Source organism: Lemur catta, chromosome 1, assembly GCF_020740605.2.
Source record: "Lemur catta isolate mLemCat1 chromosome 1, mLemCat1.pri, whole genome shotgun sequence".
In the NCBI taxonomy this organism is placed as follows: Eukaryota; Metazoa; Chordata; class Mammalia; order Primates; family Lemuridae; genus Lemur; species Lemur catta.
Genome location: NC_059128.1, coordinates 136,360,807 through 136,376,999, shown reverse-complemented (window position 1 = coordinate 136,376,999; position 16,193 = coordinate 136,360,807). Strand labels below are relative to the sequence as shown.

The window sequence follows — 16,193 nt, the reverse complement described above, 5'->3', positions numbered from 1 at the left end:
CAGTAATTTTCCAGGGAGTGTTTTTGTGTCATCAGCTAATTATTTTCTTTATTTCTCTGGAGGCAACAACCACAATTAAGAATTTGGCATTATTTGTCTTGGTTCAGAACTGATTCATCATTGAATTTTCCAGCCAAAAATATATTACTTTGTTTATACAAACTATTTTGAAGACTAAGTCGATGTTTTATAGAAAACAAAACTAAAGATTTGGCTTACAAAATTATGAGCTTAGCAATGGTAATATATTTCTTCTATTTCACTGATTAATGGGGCAAAAAATATAAAGATATTATAGAGGATTTGAGTAAAAACTAGGCTTAGCTCATAAAATATTTATTGGAAACTAGTCCTATACCAGAAAATCTCAACAAATTCCACAAAGGAGAAATTGTAGAGCCATATTCTCTGACCGAAATATAATAATAATAGAAATTAATAATAAAGGATTAAATAAATCGAAAAAAACCTCCTTAAGTAAAAAGCATTTTCCTTAACTTAGGGAACAGAAAATAAAATTTCAAAAGAACAATTGCAAACTATCTAGAAAATAACCATAATAGAAAAAAAAATGTATACACACACACACACACACACACACAATATACATAATTTAATCAGAGGAAATTTTGTAGGAAAAAATAATGAAAGCAGACAATAATTAAAGCAGAACAGAAAATAGAAATAAAATAGATAATAATGGGACATAAGGGAATGCAGAAATATATTCAAGAATATCAGAGAATTTGGTATTTTATAATCATACTAGAATCTAAAACATGAAATACAGTCTTCACTTGGGGAGTAGCATATACCGTCTGTGTTTTGTAGCTGCTTTATCATTAATAACTTATTTCAGCCTTACAACTGTCCATGGATGATGCTTAGATATGGAAGACAGATAATATGTTAAGACACAGCTTAGGTTTCTTTTGATGTGAACATCGAGAGCAAAATGTGCTACTGGGAAATATTCCGGGTTAATTTTTTTGTCAAACGTTGATGGATCTTCCCAGATAAGGTCTCAGTAAAACTATCAAGAAACCATCTATCAAGTCCTCGAACTTGGGTTCCATACATCTCCCCTGCTGCTTCGGGAGCTGATTTGACAAAGGCATTTATTAGTCAGACAGTAAAATGTCCAGATTTCATAAATACGAATAAAGATGCAGCTTTAACCACATTCCGAAGGAAAGGTGGCAAGTTTGCCCTCTCCGAAAAAATGATTAGTCATTTCAGCCATGATCCAGATTAGCTTTGCGGCAAATCCTGCTTGATCTCAGTTTTATATTATACCGATTCCTGTTACCTAATCTCTGTAGATACTGCTTCAGAGTGAAGCAGAAAAGTGTCGCGTATCTGTGTCCCCACCTCTCTCCTTTTACGCCCTGCAGCTATACTTCTCATTGCGCGGGGCAGTTCTGCAAGGCCATCCATCCCACCAGTGGTTCAAAGGCCACATGGCCCCTTGCAGCCTCCTGTTCTCCACTCCGTCCCAGCTCGACAGTGGAGGCTGTGGTACAGTAAGATCCGAGCCAGAGGTTATCTCGGGAGCAGGGAGAAGCTCAGCGCAGAGCCCTGCATGGAAATCACCCCCCGGGTTCGGAGCGTAACGGTGCAGCGAAGCGAGGCCGCGATGGGGTGTCTGGGCAGAAGACACCAAAATGAAATACGAGGGTTACCAGAATTGGGGAACTGAAACCAAAGCCCACGTTAGGATGTGAAAAAGCTACAAGGCAAGGGGAAGGAAAGGTTCAGAGAAGAAACAGGTGGGTTGACTCAATAGCTGTGGACATTTGCAATGACCAGCTGCCACCTAGGCTCCTGGCCTGCGGGTGTTTCAAAGGAGCCACCCCAACTCAAGCACCCCTCTCCCCAGATATCCCTCCCCTCCTGCAAAAGATAAAAACCAAAAAGCCAGAGTACATTTATCTTGACCTATAGGCTGATTATCTTCCCTAAGGCATTCTTCTCAGGAACTTCATCTGTTCCAGAGGTCCCTGGTCTGATCAGTTAGTCTGGTCAATTCAGCCTTCCTAATGCCCTTGAACTTGTCCTGTTCTTTCCCTAACCACCACCCTAGTGCAGGTTCTCGACATGTCTTCTCAGGACTCATCCCTCAGCTTATTTTTATCTCCCTACCTCCAGTCTCTCCCTTTTAACAGCTTCTGCAGAGCCACCAGTTTTCCGAAGATCCGGCTCTGTTCCTATCCTTTCAATTAGCAAAACTTTTCAGTGGTTCTCTGTTGTCCATAGGATTTAATCTAAACTCCATAATTTGGCTTTTAAATTCCTCCACAGTCCAACCCCTATCAACATCTCCAACTTCATCTTTCAAACATCCATCCCGTTCTCCCCTAAAACCTACTCTGCTGCTGTAACTACCATTTTCTTTATAATGGCCTGGCACACTAAACGCTTTACTTTAATGTACTGAACCCAGAGCACAAATTGCTCCTAATGCATCTTTTCATCTTCCCAGTGGTTAGAGAAGCTCCTTGGACACAGGTGAAATGGAACAATTTAGCCATTTAAAGTGTATGATTCAACGGTTTTTGGTATAATCACGGGGTTGTACAACCATCACTGCAATCTAATTTTAGAACATTTTATTCTTCCCTAAAAGAAACCCCACACCCGTTCACCCCTCACCTGCCCAGCTCGAAGCAACCACCAGTCTACTTTCTCTGTGTCTAAATTTTTCTCTTCTGGACATTTCATAACAATGGGATCATATAATATGTGGTCTTTTGTGTCTGCCTAGCATATTTTCAAATTCATCCAGACTGTACATCCAGAAATGTACCAACACTATATTTCTCTCTCTGTGATGTAATACTTAATGGTTCTTTGTATATTCAAACAAAAAATACTTATGGAGTCATTTGCGCAAATATGTGTATATTTTTTAACCAGTTCATATGATAAAATAAAAGGAGACTATAGCACTAAGTATGATAGTATTATAGCCCAGGACTAACCCAACTAATTTAGGGTCAATTTACGATTGCTTCATCAAAGAACTAGACTCCAATAAACCTGGTTTAGACTGAGTCCATCCATCCTGGAAGTAGAGCCCTGTCCCTGCCCTCACTGTCACTGTGTGTGCAGATGGTCCTCTGGTCTCTCCGGCCAGCTGGAAGAGCTGCTCAGAGCAAACACCTTGTAGGACGGGCTCACCCACAATCTACCCACTGCTCCAAATTCATCTCCTTCCTCTCATTAAACCTTTACTTGCAGTGAAATGGGTTCATTTCTCTTCTCCTAACTGTGCCGTTTGCATTACCTCTGTGCTGTTTCTCCTGTTTTTTTTTTTTTTCCATTCACATAAGTCCTACCAACTATGCAAGGCCAGCTCAAGGTCACAGTTCCATCCTAGCAGAGTTAGGATCACAAATTTGACAGTTCATGACCTGCTTATGGTTTGTCTCTATCTATCTAATCTCTCTCTCTCTCTCTCTATATATCATCTAATCTTTATCTCCTCAACAATGTTGCAGGGGCTTAGTACTGGGATAGTACCAGCACTGACCCTTAAAACTCAATATATGCTGCTTGTATTAATACATATTAGCACCTACTTTAAAATAAGAATAGGAGTTACAAATATGTAACAATTACTACTGGCTGGGCACCTATAGTATATCATTTAATTCTCAAAACAATCCTACGAGGTAATGATATTATTCCAATTTTGTAGGTTATAAAAAGCAGCCCTAGAGAAATGAAATAATTTGTATGAGGTCACACAGCCAGTGAGTGGGGAGCCGGGCTGTGCCCGTCTGACTCTGAAGCTCATGTTCACAGTCGCTGTGCCCTGCTGCCTTCTGAAAACATGGATTGTGACTATGATGAGGTGGAAATGGCAGCTACATTGTTGAAACTTTTGTTACAGCGTCTACATGTCCAGCTCTAATGTAATTGATTGCATGTCTGTCTTTGATACCACACAGTGAGTTTAGCCATGGAATCTTGTCATTTCTTCCAAGTGTGTGACACACACCATGTACTCAGCAAATGTACCTAGCTTCTGGGTGATCTTGGGCAAGTGATTTAACCTTTCTGTTGGCAAACTTTCCTTATCTGTAAAATGACAATGAAAATAGTTCCCACCATAGATAATGGTACAAGACTGGAACACCCTTTAGGGTTTTACTTGTTTTTAGATAAGGAATAGACACATATTCCTTATTTTTTTCTAAGAATATATGTTTGATATGGTCAATAAAACGTTAACAATTGCTGGTTATTTAAAAAAAATTTCCACAATTGAGATATATCACTGATAAATCTGATGTCCCATAAGACCTCATGTGTGCTACCATATATATGACACACAAGGGCATTTATTTATTTATACTTTTATATGTCCTAACCATCCTTAACACCAAATAAATGCCTTGTTTTGAGAGGAAGTGTTGACAATTGAGACCTTCTACTATATTGACTTGACTTAGTGGTTTTAAGTCAAGTTATTTATGCTCTTACATAGGAAGTCTCCATGTACTTTTAAGTACTGACTGAATTAAGCTAGTCTTCCTTCATGAACAATCTTGTCTTCATGTATGTAATCTTAATGCATTAGAGCTAGAGAAAAATAAACTCAGTTTAAATTAATCCAAGCCTTTCATTTTCTAAATTGGGTGAACTGAGAGGTAGGGAAGATAAATGACTTTCTTATAGTCTTCATTAGTTAGTTATTTGTCCTACATCTCCTGAAAAAGGATTTAAGGTAATTTACAAATAGAACACAAGAGAGTAACACATAGGACAGTATCTAAACAGCAGCTGAATTTGGCCACAAATATGATTCTGGAGGTCCACGTGGCAAAAGGAGAATGCATTCTTCACAAAGTCCAAGGTGCCTCTGATCAAGGTGTCAGATCAATCACTTAAGAATAGCACAAGGCCGGGCGCGGTGGCTCACGCCTGTAATCCTAGCACTCTGGGAGGCCGAGGCGGGTGGATCGCTCGAGGTCAGGAGTTTGAGACCAGCCTGAGCAAGAGTGAGACCCCGTCTCTACTAAAAATAGAAAGAAATGATCTGGACAACTAAAATATATATAGAAAAAATTAGCCGGGCATGGTGGCGCATGCCTGTAGTCCCAGCTACTCGGGAGGCTGAGGCAGTAGGATCGCTTACGCCCAGGAGTTTGAGGTTGCTGTGAGCTAGGCTGACGCCACGGCACTCACTCTAGCCAGGGCAACAAAGTGACACTCTGTCTCAAAAAAAAAAAAAAAAAAAAAAAAGAATAGCACAGCGTTCCTACTGAGGGCTGAAAACAATGCTTCCATCCACTGCATTCCTATTCAGAAGGCAAGCAACTCACTCCCAACCTGGTTTCTTTCTTCCATACCTCCCAAGCTTTTAATTGCATATGAGAAAAATCACTTAAAATGAAACACCCCTCCCATTTCTTTCAATTCCTTTTTCTTTAAAAATGATTGCTTTGTTACTCCTTGTCCCTAATGACATTTTGCCCATTCTGTCAGCACTCTTCACACACCTGCGTCTCATCGCTTCAGAGTCTGGGCTCTCAGAGGGCAAGGGACAACATCTACCCGTCTCCCACAGCCATGGCAGAGTGTCCCACAAACAGCGATTGTCAAAAACTACAAGCACAGAGAAGGAGAAGAACAAAGAGAAAGAACAGAAATATTGTTGTGTACTCTTACCATCTACCTAGGAGTCTTTTGACTAAAAGATAGTGGCCACACAATTGTGCTTAATCTACAATGTTTCATGCCCTTAAAGGCATGTGAATAAGACAGGCTTATTTCAAATGTCGAGATATTAATACAAGGAGGAAATATCATACTCGACTCATTTTCAAGGGTAACTTAGGGAAATTTATTTTTGTTTTGTTTTGTTTCAAAGGTTTGAAACAAAATATTTCAACATCTTTTGAGCACTTTCCACCTGCCAGGCATTATTCTAAGAGCTTTGCATACACAGACTCATTTAATGGCTAAGTATTTATAAGACTTCAACCAATGCCCCCATTTGATTTGCTGCAAAACTGCCCAGAGGTTAACAAAACCCTTCTTTTCCCTCTTTCACCCTTCTCCCAGATGCTGTAAATCATTCTCCATATTTTTTCTTTCCTTATTGCTATGTTACTATGTGTACCATTCCCAACAGGACATTGCCAGTTTTCAAGCACCTTTGAGCAAAATTCTGATGAGAAAGTTTGACAACTATACTGGTGATGGTGGAGTCACATTTGTAGTAATGGTTTGTAGTAATGGTTTGATACCTAGAACCCTTTGTAGTAATGGTTTGGTACTAAACATTTGTAGTAATGGTTTGATACCTAGAACCCTTCTATAAATGGCAAGCAGATGACATTGCATTGAAACAAATGCCAATATTTCTGTTCTACTGGAATTCAGAAAGAAACTAAAGGTTCACACACACACACACACACACACACACACACACTCACACACACACACACAGACGCACACACACACATAGTTCCTACCTCTGAGGGACGAGATTGTGCCTGTAAATGCCTATTGTAATGTCTGGAGCATATAATGTGCTTCGTATATCAGCTATTATTGTTATCATCACCAACAACATTTGTATTACTATGTTCTCCCTCTAAAACCACCACTGGGAACAAGTGTCAGTCACTTATTCACAGGCACATACACTTACACCCAAGTTCACAACGGGATGGTCACTTCTGTCTGTTGCATTTTCATGCACCTGGACCGAGTTGGCCTGTCATTTTTTGGAAGCCAGGCACATTTAAGATGTTAAAAGCTGTCCACTGGGAAGGACATCTGTAAGTACAGTTTCTAGGACAGAGACTCTTAACCATTCTGAACAAGAGAGGACTGCACTGGAATCTCCCTGAGGCTCTTTCAAGCCATATCCTGGGCACCTCCAACTCCTTCTTCCAAACCCTAGCATTACCGCCCTCCCTGGAAACCGAGGTGTGTTTGTGGAGTGAAGCACTGCTGCAAAGAGCGGCTACTGATGACGGCGTGTTATGCTTGTGAACTAGCAGGTGGGAGTAAAAAAAGAAAACATGAGTTGGTCACCATGGTTGCCTAGGGCAACAGATCACATTTTCCGGATGTGGGTTTAGGGCTTTCTACATTGTTTCTAGTTCTTTTTCAGTCCCTGTTACTTTTAGGCAGAATCCATAAAATACAAGTGTGGGGATGGGGGGTAGGAAGGAAAGAAAGAATGAAAAGATAAGCAATGACAATTTAAGTTTTTTTTTTTTTTTTGGTAGAGGCTTAATAACCAATTCTGGGTGTGGGTTTAAATATGAATTAAAATCAGGTTGTGGTGGCTCACGCCTGTGATCCCAGGACTTTGGGAGGCTGAGGCAGGAGGATAACTTGAGGCCAGGAATAGGAGACCAGCCTGAGCAAAAGTGAGACCCCTTCTCTACAAAAAAATACAAAAATTGGCAGGGTGAGGTGGCGCACGCCTGTAGCTCCAGCTACTTGGGAGGCTGAGGCAGCAGGATCGCTTGAGCTCTAGCCAAGGTGACAGAGTGAGACCTTGTCTCAAAAAAAAAAAAAAAAATCAGGTTGTGGATACAGGCCCCATACTAATAGCAAATGCTGTTCCCTTTCTTTTCCCTGAAAAATTCTAAAGTATTCAGAATTTAACTAATGTCCTCCACTCAGCTGCACAGTCGACACATAGTATAAGACACACATTTGTGCATTTATATAAATCTGTGCTGTCCAGTTTGGCAGCCACCACCGCATTGTAGCTATTCAGCTCCTGAATCTGGCTCTAATCTAATCAAGATGTGCTATAGTACAAAAATACACTGGATTTGGAAGACTTAGTATGAAAAAAAGGAAGAGAATAGCTCATTAATAATTTTAGCATTACTTAAATTTAATATAATTTCAAGTCATGAACATGAATTAAATGATCATTTTTGTATATATCATTAAATAAAATATAGGATTAAAATGTTACTTGTTTCTTTTTACTGCTTCTAACGTGGCACCCAGAGAATTTAAAGTTACACACGTAATTTGCATCGTATTTCTATTTGAGGGCGCCGGGCCAGGGTGCCGCAGTTCTGTTATTGCAAGGGCCTCAGCATCTGACTCAAAGATGATCAGTTGTGTGGACAGCACCATATGAATGTAATATGAATATTACTCACCAAGTATGAAGTGAGATTCGCCCTATTTCCTTTCCCACTGCACTGTTTGCTCCAGCACTGACAAACTGTCTCATACATCTGGTGCCTGGGGCAGCCTCCTTCCATTGGGCCAGCTGGAAATACCTTTATCTTTCAGAGCACCAGTTGGTCACCCCACATACTGTCTTTCCTGTAGTCAGTGTCTTCACCTTATTATTTCTGTACCTGTCACAGCACATTGTGCCCTGTAATGTATTTATTTACAAGTCTGTCTCTCTCACTAGACTAGAAGCTTCCTGAGGCTGGGCGCCATATCCTATCTTTTTTTTTGCCAAATTTATTTATATGGGACCACTATCTTATTTTATACCCCCTACACTGGCACGTGGTTGGCTCTCAATAGACATGTGTTGAAACTGGAAAAAAAAATTCCAATTGTATTATGTCGAGCAGAGTTTTTTAGTTTCTTTTGTTGAGAGACTACGGGCTCTTGCTCTTTTGCCCAGGCTGGAGTGCAGGGGTGTGATCATAGCTCACTGCAGCCTCAAACTCCTGGCTCAAGAGATCCTCCTGCCTCAGCCTCCCAAGTAGCTGGGACTACAGGCACATGCTAATTATTTTTATTTATTTATTTAGTTTTGAGATAGGGTCTTGCTATGGTGCCAAGGCTGGTCTCCAACTCCTGGGCTCAAGCGATCCTCTCCCCTCAGCCTCCCAAAGAGCTGGGATTATAGGCTCAGCCACTTCGCCCGGTTGTTGAACAGAGTTTGCTTCAAGTAAAGTGCATGTTGAAGTACCGTAGACCATTCTGTAAAGCCAACCTTGAAGAACAATGATTGAGTCCAGTGAGCTGCCCTGGGGTTTCAGCTCCTCCACTACATAGTGGGGTGACAGTCCTTTCACTGCACTGCTCTGTAATTACCCACCTTTGTGGCCTAAGCAGCCTCCTTTCTGTGTGTTGCTTACAATAGGGGAAATACAATGCCACAGAATTAGTAAACATATTAAGAAATAGTCTTGGTTTGCTGAGCCATACCATTTATGGAATTTAACCAGAAGGAAGTCATTATCTTAAAAAGAAAACAAAACTACACCCCAGACCTAATTAGTTTATTGACATAACTGTCAGTTGTAAATGTTGTTATAAGCAGAGATGATCTGTTTGTTAATACTACAAACACAGTAGCCTTAGACAAATTTACTTAATCAACAACTCAATTGTGATAATGCACTGTAATATGATGTGAAATCCCCTGAAAAAGATTTTGTGGGATCAATCATTGGCTTTTAGCAGCATTCTAGTAAACATTACTTTCATTATTGCACTGCCTTCATACCTACTCATAACTAAGATAAACGAATTGTCAGTTATCTCGATTTCTGTTAGTAGCTACCTCTCAAACACTTTCAGTTTTCCAAGTATCTTAACAGTGTCAGCCAACATTCCTCAACAGCTTCTAAAGAATCTTTATGCCTGCACTAACACTTGAATCCATTTGAAATCTAGCTGTGTAAGCTTCTCTCTTCCAAATTTGGTCTTAGAATTTTTTTTTAGAGATGGGGTCTTGCTATGTTGCCCAGGATGGCCTCAAACTCCTGGGCTCAAGGGATCCTCTTGCCTCAGCCTCCGAAGTAGCTGGGACTATAGGCACACACCACCATGCCTGGCGCTGGTCTCAGAGTCTAGAAATACAAACATCTTTAACCTCTGGGTGCAAAAAGCTCTTTTGTGGAAAAGGCTTTTGTCCTTCCTCCCTTAGAATCTTGTTTTTAAAGTGCACAGTCATAGAAGCCTTGCATTGCTTAAGGTCCATGTCATGGCTTTAAATATGAGACTTTTCAATATTCGTTTCTTGCTTTCCATTTTTTTTTTTTTTTTTGAGACAGAGTCTCACTTTGTTGCCCGGGCTAGAGTGAGTGCCGTGGCGTCAGCCCAGCTCACAGCAACCTCAAACTCCTGGGCTTAAGCGATCCTACTGCCTCAGCCTCCCGAGTAGCTGGGACTACAGGCATGCGCCACCATGCCCGGCTAATTTTTTCTATATATATTTTTAGTTGTCCAGATAATTTTTATTTCCATTTTTAGTAGAGACGGGGTCTCGCTCAGGCTGGTCTTGAACTCCTGACCTCGAGCGATCCACCCGCCTTGGCCTCCCAGGGCTAGGATTACAGGCGTGAGCCACCTCGCCGGGCCTTGCTTTCCATTTATTAAAGATAATTTTCATTGTCTTGATTACCGTGGAGGTGGAATAATACTAATTAGCTGACTATATTCTTAATTACACCACATAATAAAGGTTGCTGGTCAACCCTTTCACCAAGTTTCAAAAGAATGGTTAAAGGCTTTAGGATGCCAAAGATCTTGTTTTATGGTCCATTTCTTAAACTGTGTAATCTTGGGTAAATTTCTTAAACTCTCTAAACTGTCATTTGTAATTCATAAAATGAGAATAATAATAATAGCACTTTCCCGAACAGTTGCTTAGCTTGACCTTGGCCTTATATACAATAAACACATCAGTATTCCTAATTGGGACTTCATACCCATATCCAAAACTGAACCTCTGGTTTTCTCCCCTCTAACTTCCCCACTTCAGTTGGTGACAATCCCACTCTTCCAGTAGTTTAGGCCAAAAAATTTGGAGTCATCCCTGCCTCTTCTTTCTTGAACACCAAACATCCCATCCCCTCTGTTGGGAAATCCTGTTGGCTCTACCTTCAAAATACATACAGGCTCCCAAAACTTCCTCCTGGACTCCTTGTGTATTCTCAAGCAGCCAGAGTGAGCCTTTGAAAAGTAAGTCAGATCACATACTTCTTCTCAGAGTACTGCAGTGGCCCCTTGATTTCACTCAGCATAAAAGCCAAAGTTTTAGAATGTCCTATGAGACCCCACTGAACTGTCACCTCCCTGTCCTCTTCTTATCTCTCCAACCACATCTCCTGTATCTCTTTCCCTTGCTCACTTACCTCTAATCACACGGGCCTTCTTGCTGCTCCTCAAATACACTAGCATACCCTTGCTTTATAGCCTTAGCACTGGCTGTTCCATGTGCTTGGAACACTGTTCCTCCAGATGGGCTTTTGGTTAACTGCATCATCTCCTTCAAACCTTTGCTAAAATCTTACATTCTCAATAAGGCCAAGCCTGTCCACCATATCTAATACTGCAACTTTACCTTGCTCAACTTTATCTTTTTCCTAAGTCTTTTCACTTACTAATTTTGGTATTATTTTCTTTTTTATTATGCTTATTTTTCATCAATTGCACCTCTCCGTTAGAATGTAAACTCCACAAATGCGGAGATCTTTGTTTCTTTTGTTCACCCGCAAATACCCCCTTGCTCTTAGAATAGTGCTTAGCAAATATTTTTTACTGAAAATGACTGAATTGTATTTGAAGTGGAAATCTAAGTAATAGGAAAAAAATGGGCAGTTCTTACATGTTCTTTATTGCTCTTAAAGATTCTAGTTCTCTGCTGACGATTATTTATTATCTCTGGTTATTTCATTAATGACTAAGATAGCACTAACTATTTCTGTGGTACTTACACTTAACCATTTTTAACATACTTTGTTTGTATGCTACTTAAATTAAAGTAAGTTGTCTTTACTTAATGGCACAGTCTACTCATGACCAGGCCTCCAGTCGGTGGGGATTCAAATCCCAGTTTCCCAGTGCAAATGTCCTCTAATCCCCAGTTTGACATCATCTTTTACAAAAGTATATACTTGCTTCCTAAATGCTTTTTAAAAAACTAGCACATTCAGAATAATGATTACCTCTAGAGGGGAAACAGGGGAATGTCATTGGAAGAAGGCCATGAGATATATTGGTAATATTCTACTTCTTAAACTGGGTGATAGGTACCCAGATGTTTGGTTTTATTATTATTCATTGTAATTTACACATATATCATATATCATCTTTTGTAGGTATGAAATATTGCATAATAAAAATGACAGAAAAAAATAAATCTAGTCGTGGTTCATTTGTTCTAAAACCACTTTTTATTTCTCTCCAGTTTGATATGCTGTAGCTCTCTGGATGTAAATAAACCTTCCAGCCAGTGTGTGGAAACACAATAGCTGTGTGATTTCGCATTTGTCCCCCGCACCCAACTCACAACCATCTCGCTGATGAGTCTGTGATATGATACCAAATCAGAAAGATCCCCAGCAGAATTAGAAAAATATATCAGACTCACTGCTTTGTTGATTTAATCAACCGAGCAGGCTGTCATGCAGGATTAGAAATAGAATGTAGATAAAAATGAAAGCACACGATTGCTATCAAAGCAGATCATTTTTTCAAAAGTCACATAAAAAGATAATAACTTCAAAGTTGATTATATCTTGTCTTCCCACTATAGACAGGACAAATTCTTTGCTTGGTTTCCTTCTATTTATCCTCCTTTCCTGACCTAATAATACGAAAACATTTAGAACTTTTTATTTTTAAGTGAAAAAAGGCAAAAAAGTGGAGAATCAGTATACATTCTTAGATATAGAAATACAAAAACCAAATGGACGCTACATAACCTTGTATTGTGTTTAAGATTCAAAGTAACTAAAGTCATAAAGTAATCCACATTGCAAAGTTATATTTCTTGATAAACAGCAATTGAAGAATTTTGAAATATAATACTGACAAGCTTGGGCCATCCCTTATCTCAGTTTTTTGAAAGAATGGGGAATTTGCCTTCTTACATATGGGCCAGATACTGACTGTGCTTGTACAGGAATTTCTCAGAAACAAAAGTTCTCAAAAGTATTCATACTTCAGAATTTAACAAAATCTTTTATTATTATTTTCTCTGTTTTTTGTACTAGTGATCAGCAATTCTAGCATTGCCAGTATTCCAGATGGGACAAATTCAAAGAATTATAGCAACCCCTCAATTGCTACGTTAATGATGGGCATAATGTAGTCCAATAATCTCACTTTACTGATAAGATATCTGAGGTCCAGAGAGGTTAAAACAACTTGATCAAGGTCATCCTCATCTAGTTAGGGGCAGATATGGAGCTAGAACCCAATTCTCCCAAATACCCAAGAAAGATAGAAATTTTAGTAAGAACGGAAAAATTATTGATAGTCAAGGATGACATTAAATTTCTTAGACTTTTCAAAACGCACTGAGCAGACAGGAAGTACCACCGGGAAGACACTACAGATCCCTGCTGATCACCAGCCAGCGTGACTGCCCCAGGGCCCATGTGCCGTGCCAGGATTTCAGCGGGGCCGGAGGGAAACTGCCACTCTAGGTTGACACAAAATGACAAAGGTTCCCTTTCTGAAATTTCAGTTTGGAGGCCCAGATTGTAAAACGAATAGAGGCTCGCCTTTGTTCGAGCCACCTTATACCACCAGAAATGACACCGGGGGAATCGTAAACTCGTGTGCCTTTTCCTCCTGTGATCTCCCTCGGTTCCTGCCTCTCTTTTCCAATGATACATTAAAAGCTCTTTTTGCCCCTCGGCACCCTGAGTGGCTCTAGAAAACAGCACGTTTCCCGTCCCACAGCGGCACGAATGCCCAGAGATGCCCTCCCAGGGGCAAGAAGGCGGCAGGCCCGGCAGGGCCTTCGGCGGGACCCCCGCGCCTGGGTTCTCGAGCTACAACGACATCCTCGGCAGTTTCCCTCATGCGACACGTAAAAGGCCTCGGGATTCATTCCAGGCCAAATTACGAAATCGCGCCCGGTGTTTAAATCTATCTCTATTGTATTTTAAAATGGAGACTAACTCGGAGAAAAAGTTATTTTTAAAAAGAAGAAACAGCTGGCCGAAAGTTTTGAAGGAAGGCAACACCCATGTGCGTCCGACTGTGATTGACACTCGGAGTCTCACGCGACCTGCATTCGATCAACAGCGCGCGAAACCCCCGCGATGCCTCCGGATTCGGTCAGGCCGGGGCACGCGGGGGTTCCGAGCGGTCCCCGTTTGACCTTGTAGCAAATTCCCGGGCGGGAAATCAGCGGAATCTGAAGAAACAACGCTGGGAGGGCGACCCCAGCCGCAGCCCCCCGCGCGAGCGGGGTCAAGCGAGGACGGAGATCGGCGGAGGGGACGGGGACCCGCCGCCCTTGGGGGCCAAGCAGGGGCCGCGTTCAGGACGCCAGCGCCGGGGGCTGCGCCGGGACTCTCGGAGTCGACGGGTTGGCGCCAGTCCCGAGGCAGCGCCGAGGCCCCCGGGCTGCGGCCCCCGGGCTCCCGGGCGGGCGGGCACCGCTTACCTCGACGGCCGGCGGGGCGCGGGGCGCGGGGCGGGAGGCGACGCGGCGCGGTGGCTGCCCCGGGCGAGCTCTGCGCCGCGGGAGGAAGTGCTGTCAGCCCTGCCCTTCCCGCGCAGCCGTGTGTGGCGAGCGCCGCTGCTGTGCGTCGAGGTGTGAGCAGGGCCCCTGGCTGGAGACAGGGGACAGACAAAAATACGGATAAAGGACTCCTAAAGTTGGCGGCTGCTTTTTCCACCTCACCGGGTCTGCGCCTGAGTTTCTCTATCCCCCCTCCGCCCCCCACCACCGTAAAGAAAAAAAAGTTTTTTGTGTGTGTTTTAATTCTGAGAAAGGTTGTGCCTGCCCCTCCCATCCATCCCCTACCTGCGCCGCGCGCGCCCTTCTCTCAGGAGCGTCCCCTGGCGAGTCGCCCCGTCTCTGTAGCCTCGATCTGTTATTGGGGACTGAGGGACCTGGGCCCAAGCCGCAGGCTGCCACTCGATTTATTTTGCAACGGCTTTCCCTAAGCGTTTGCTTCAGCCCTGTGGGCGCTTCCTCTTTTGGCCGGTTGTGCAAGGCTTCCCGGCCGCACAGCCCGCCCGCAGGGGACGCGACGCGGGGCTGGGGAGGTGACACGCGCGTGTCTGGCGGCCTCTTCCTGGGTGGGGTGGAGGAAGGGCGTCCTCAGCAGGGGCCGTTTCTCAACCCCCCTCCTCCTCCAAGTTCAACCGCCCGCAGTGGGCGGGCGAGGCTGTGCAGGAGAGGGTGGCACCCTCGCGCGTTGCCGGTGGAAATGCAAAATGGGGCAACCCCGGGGAGGGGCACTCGGCAGTATCTATTTAATTTATGCACGCGTTCACTCGCTGACCGCGCTGTCCCACTTCCAGGAATGTGTTACAGACAGGAGCTGATGAGAGAAGTGAGGCCAATATGCACAGAGCCACGTGTGGCCTCACGCTGTGTGAGAGCAAAGGACTGACTGGAAATCGGGTGTGACTGTTGGGAGCGGAGTCTCCTGAGAGAAAGTGGCCTGGGAGGCCTGAAAGTAGCGAAGTTAAAATCAGTTACCATTTGTAAAAGTGGTTGAATTTACACATTTCCTCCCCTTTCTCCCTACAGCTGTGTCTTCAAGGGCCTGTGTGGGGGAAGGCGGTGGAAACGTAAAGACATAACAGGGACACACGTTTATTAGGCGATTTCAGGTAGTTCTGTCCTTGATTTTTTTTTTTTTTTTTTTTGAGACAGAGTCTCACTTTGTTGCCCGGGCTAGAGTGAGTGCCGTGGTGTCAGCCTAGCTCACAGCAACCTCAAACTCCTGGGCTCAAGCGATCCTCCTGCCTCAGCCTCCCGAGTAGCTGGGACTACAGGCATGCGCCACCATGCCCAGCTAATTTTTTCTATATATACTTTTAGTTGTCTAGATAATTTATTTCTATTTTTAGTAGAGACGGGGTCTCGTTCAGGCTGGTCTCAAACTCCTGACCTTGAGCAATCCACCCGCCTCGGCCTCCCAGAGTGCTAGGATTACAGGCGTGAGCCACCGCGCCAGGCCTCTGTCCTTGATTTAATGAGAAACTATTTATTAAGCACCTACTCTTGTAAGAACAATGAAAACAGTAGTGAAGTAAACAATTTCTGCTCTCGTGCAAGGTGCATTCCAGTTGGCAGAAAACAGACGATAAAAAATTAATATTCAACATGTCAAGTAATGTAAGTGCTTTGAGGGAAATTAAAAGGTGAGGGAAGGAGAGCGATGGGTGTGGGGATGGGGTTGCCCTACGAATTAGGGTCACTGAGGAAGATCTATTTGATAAATGGCACGTGAGCCAGGCCTAAATGACATGAG

At 42.8% G+C, this 16,193-nt stretch overlaps 1 protein-coding gene across 1 annotated transcript in view; it reads right to left on the bottom strand.

The window, feature by feature from the left end:
* Positions 1-15,002, bottom strand: part of LOC123626234 (amyloid beta precursor protein binding family B member 1 interacting protein) — a 154,788-nt gene extending 139,786 nt beyond the window's left edge. Inside the window, exon 1 of the mRNA XM_045535135.1 lies at positions 14,732-15,002. The gene's annotated coding sequence lies outside the window, so the exon portion shown is untranslated. The remainder of the gene's footprint in view (positions 1-14,731) is intronic.
* Positions 15,003-16,193: the final 1,191 nt, after the last annotated feature.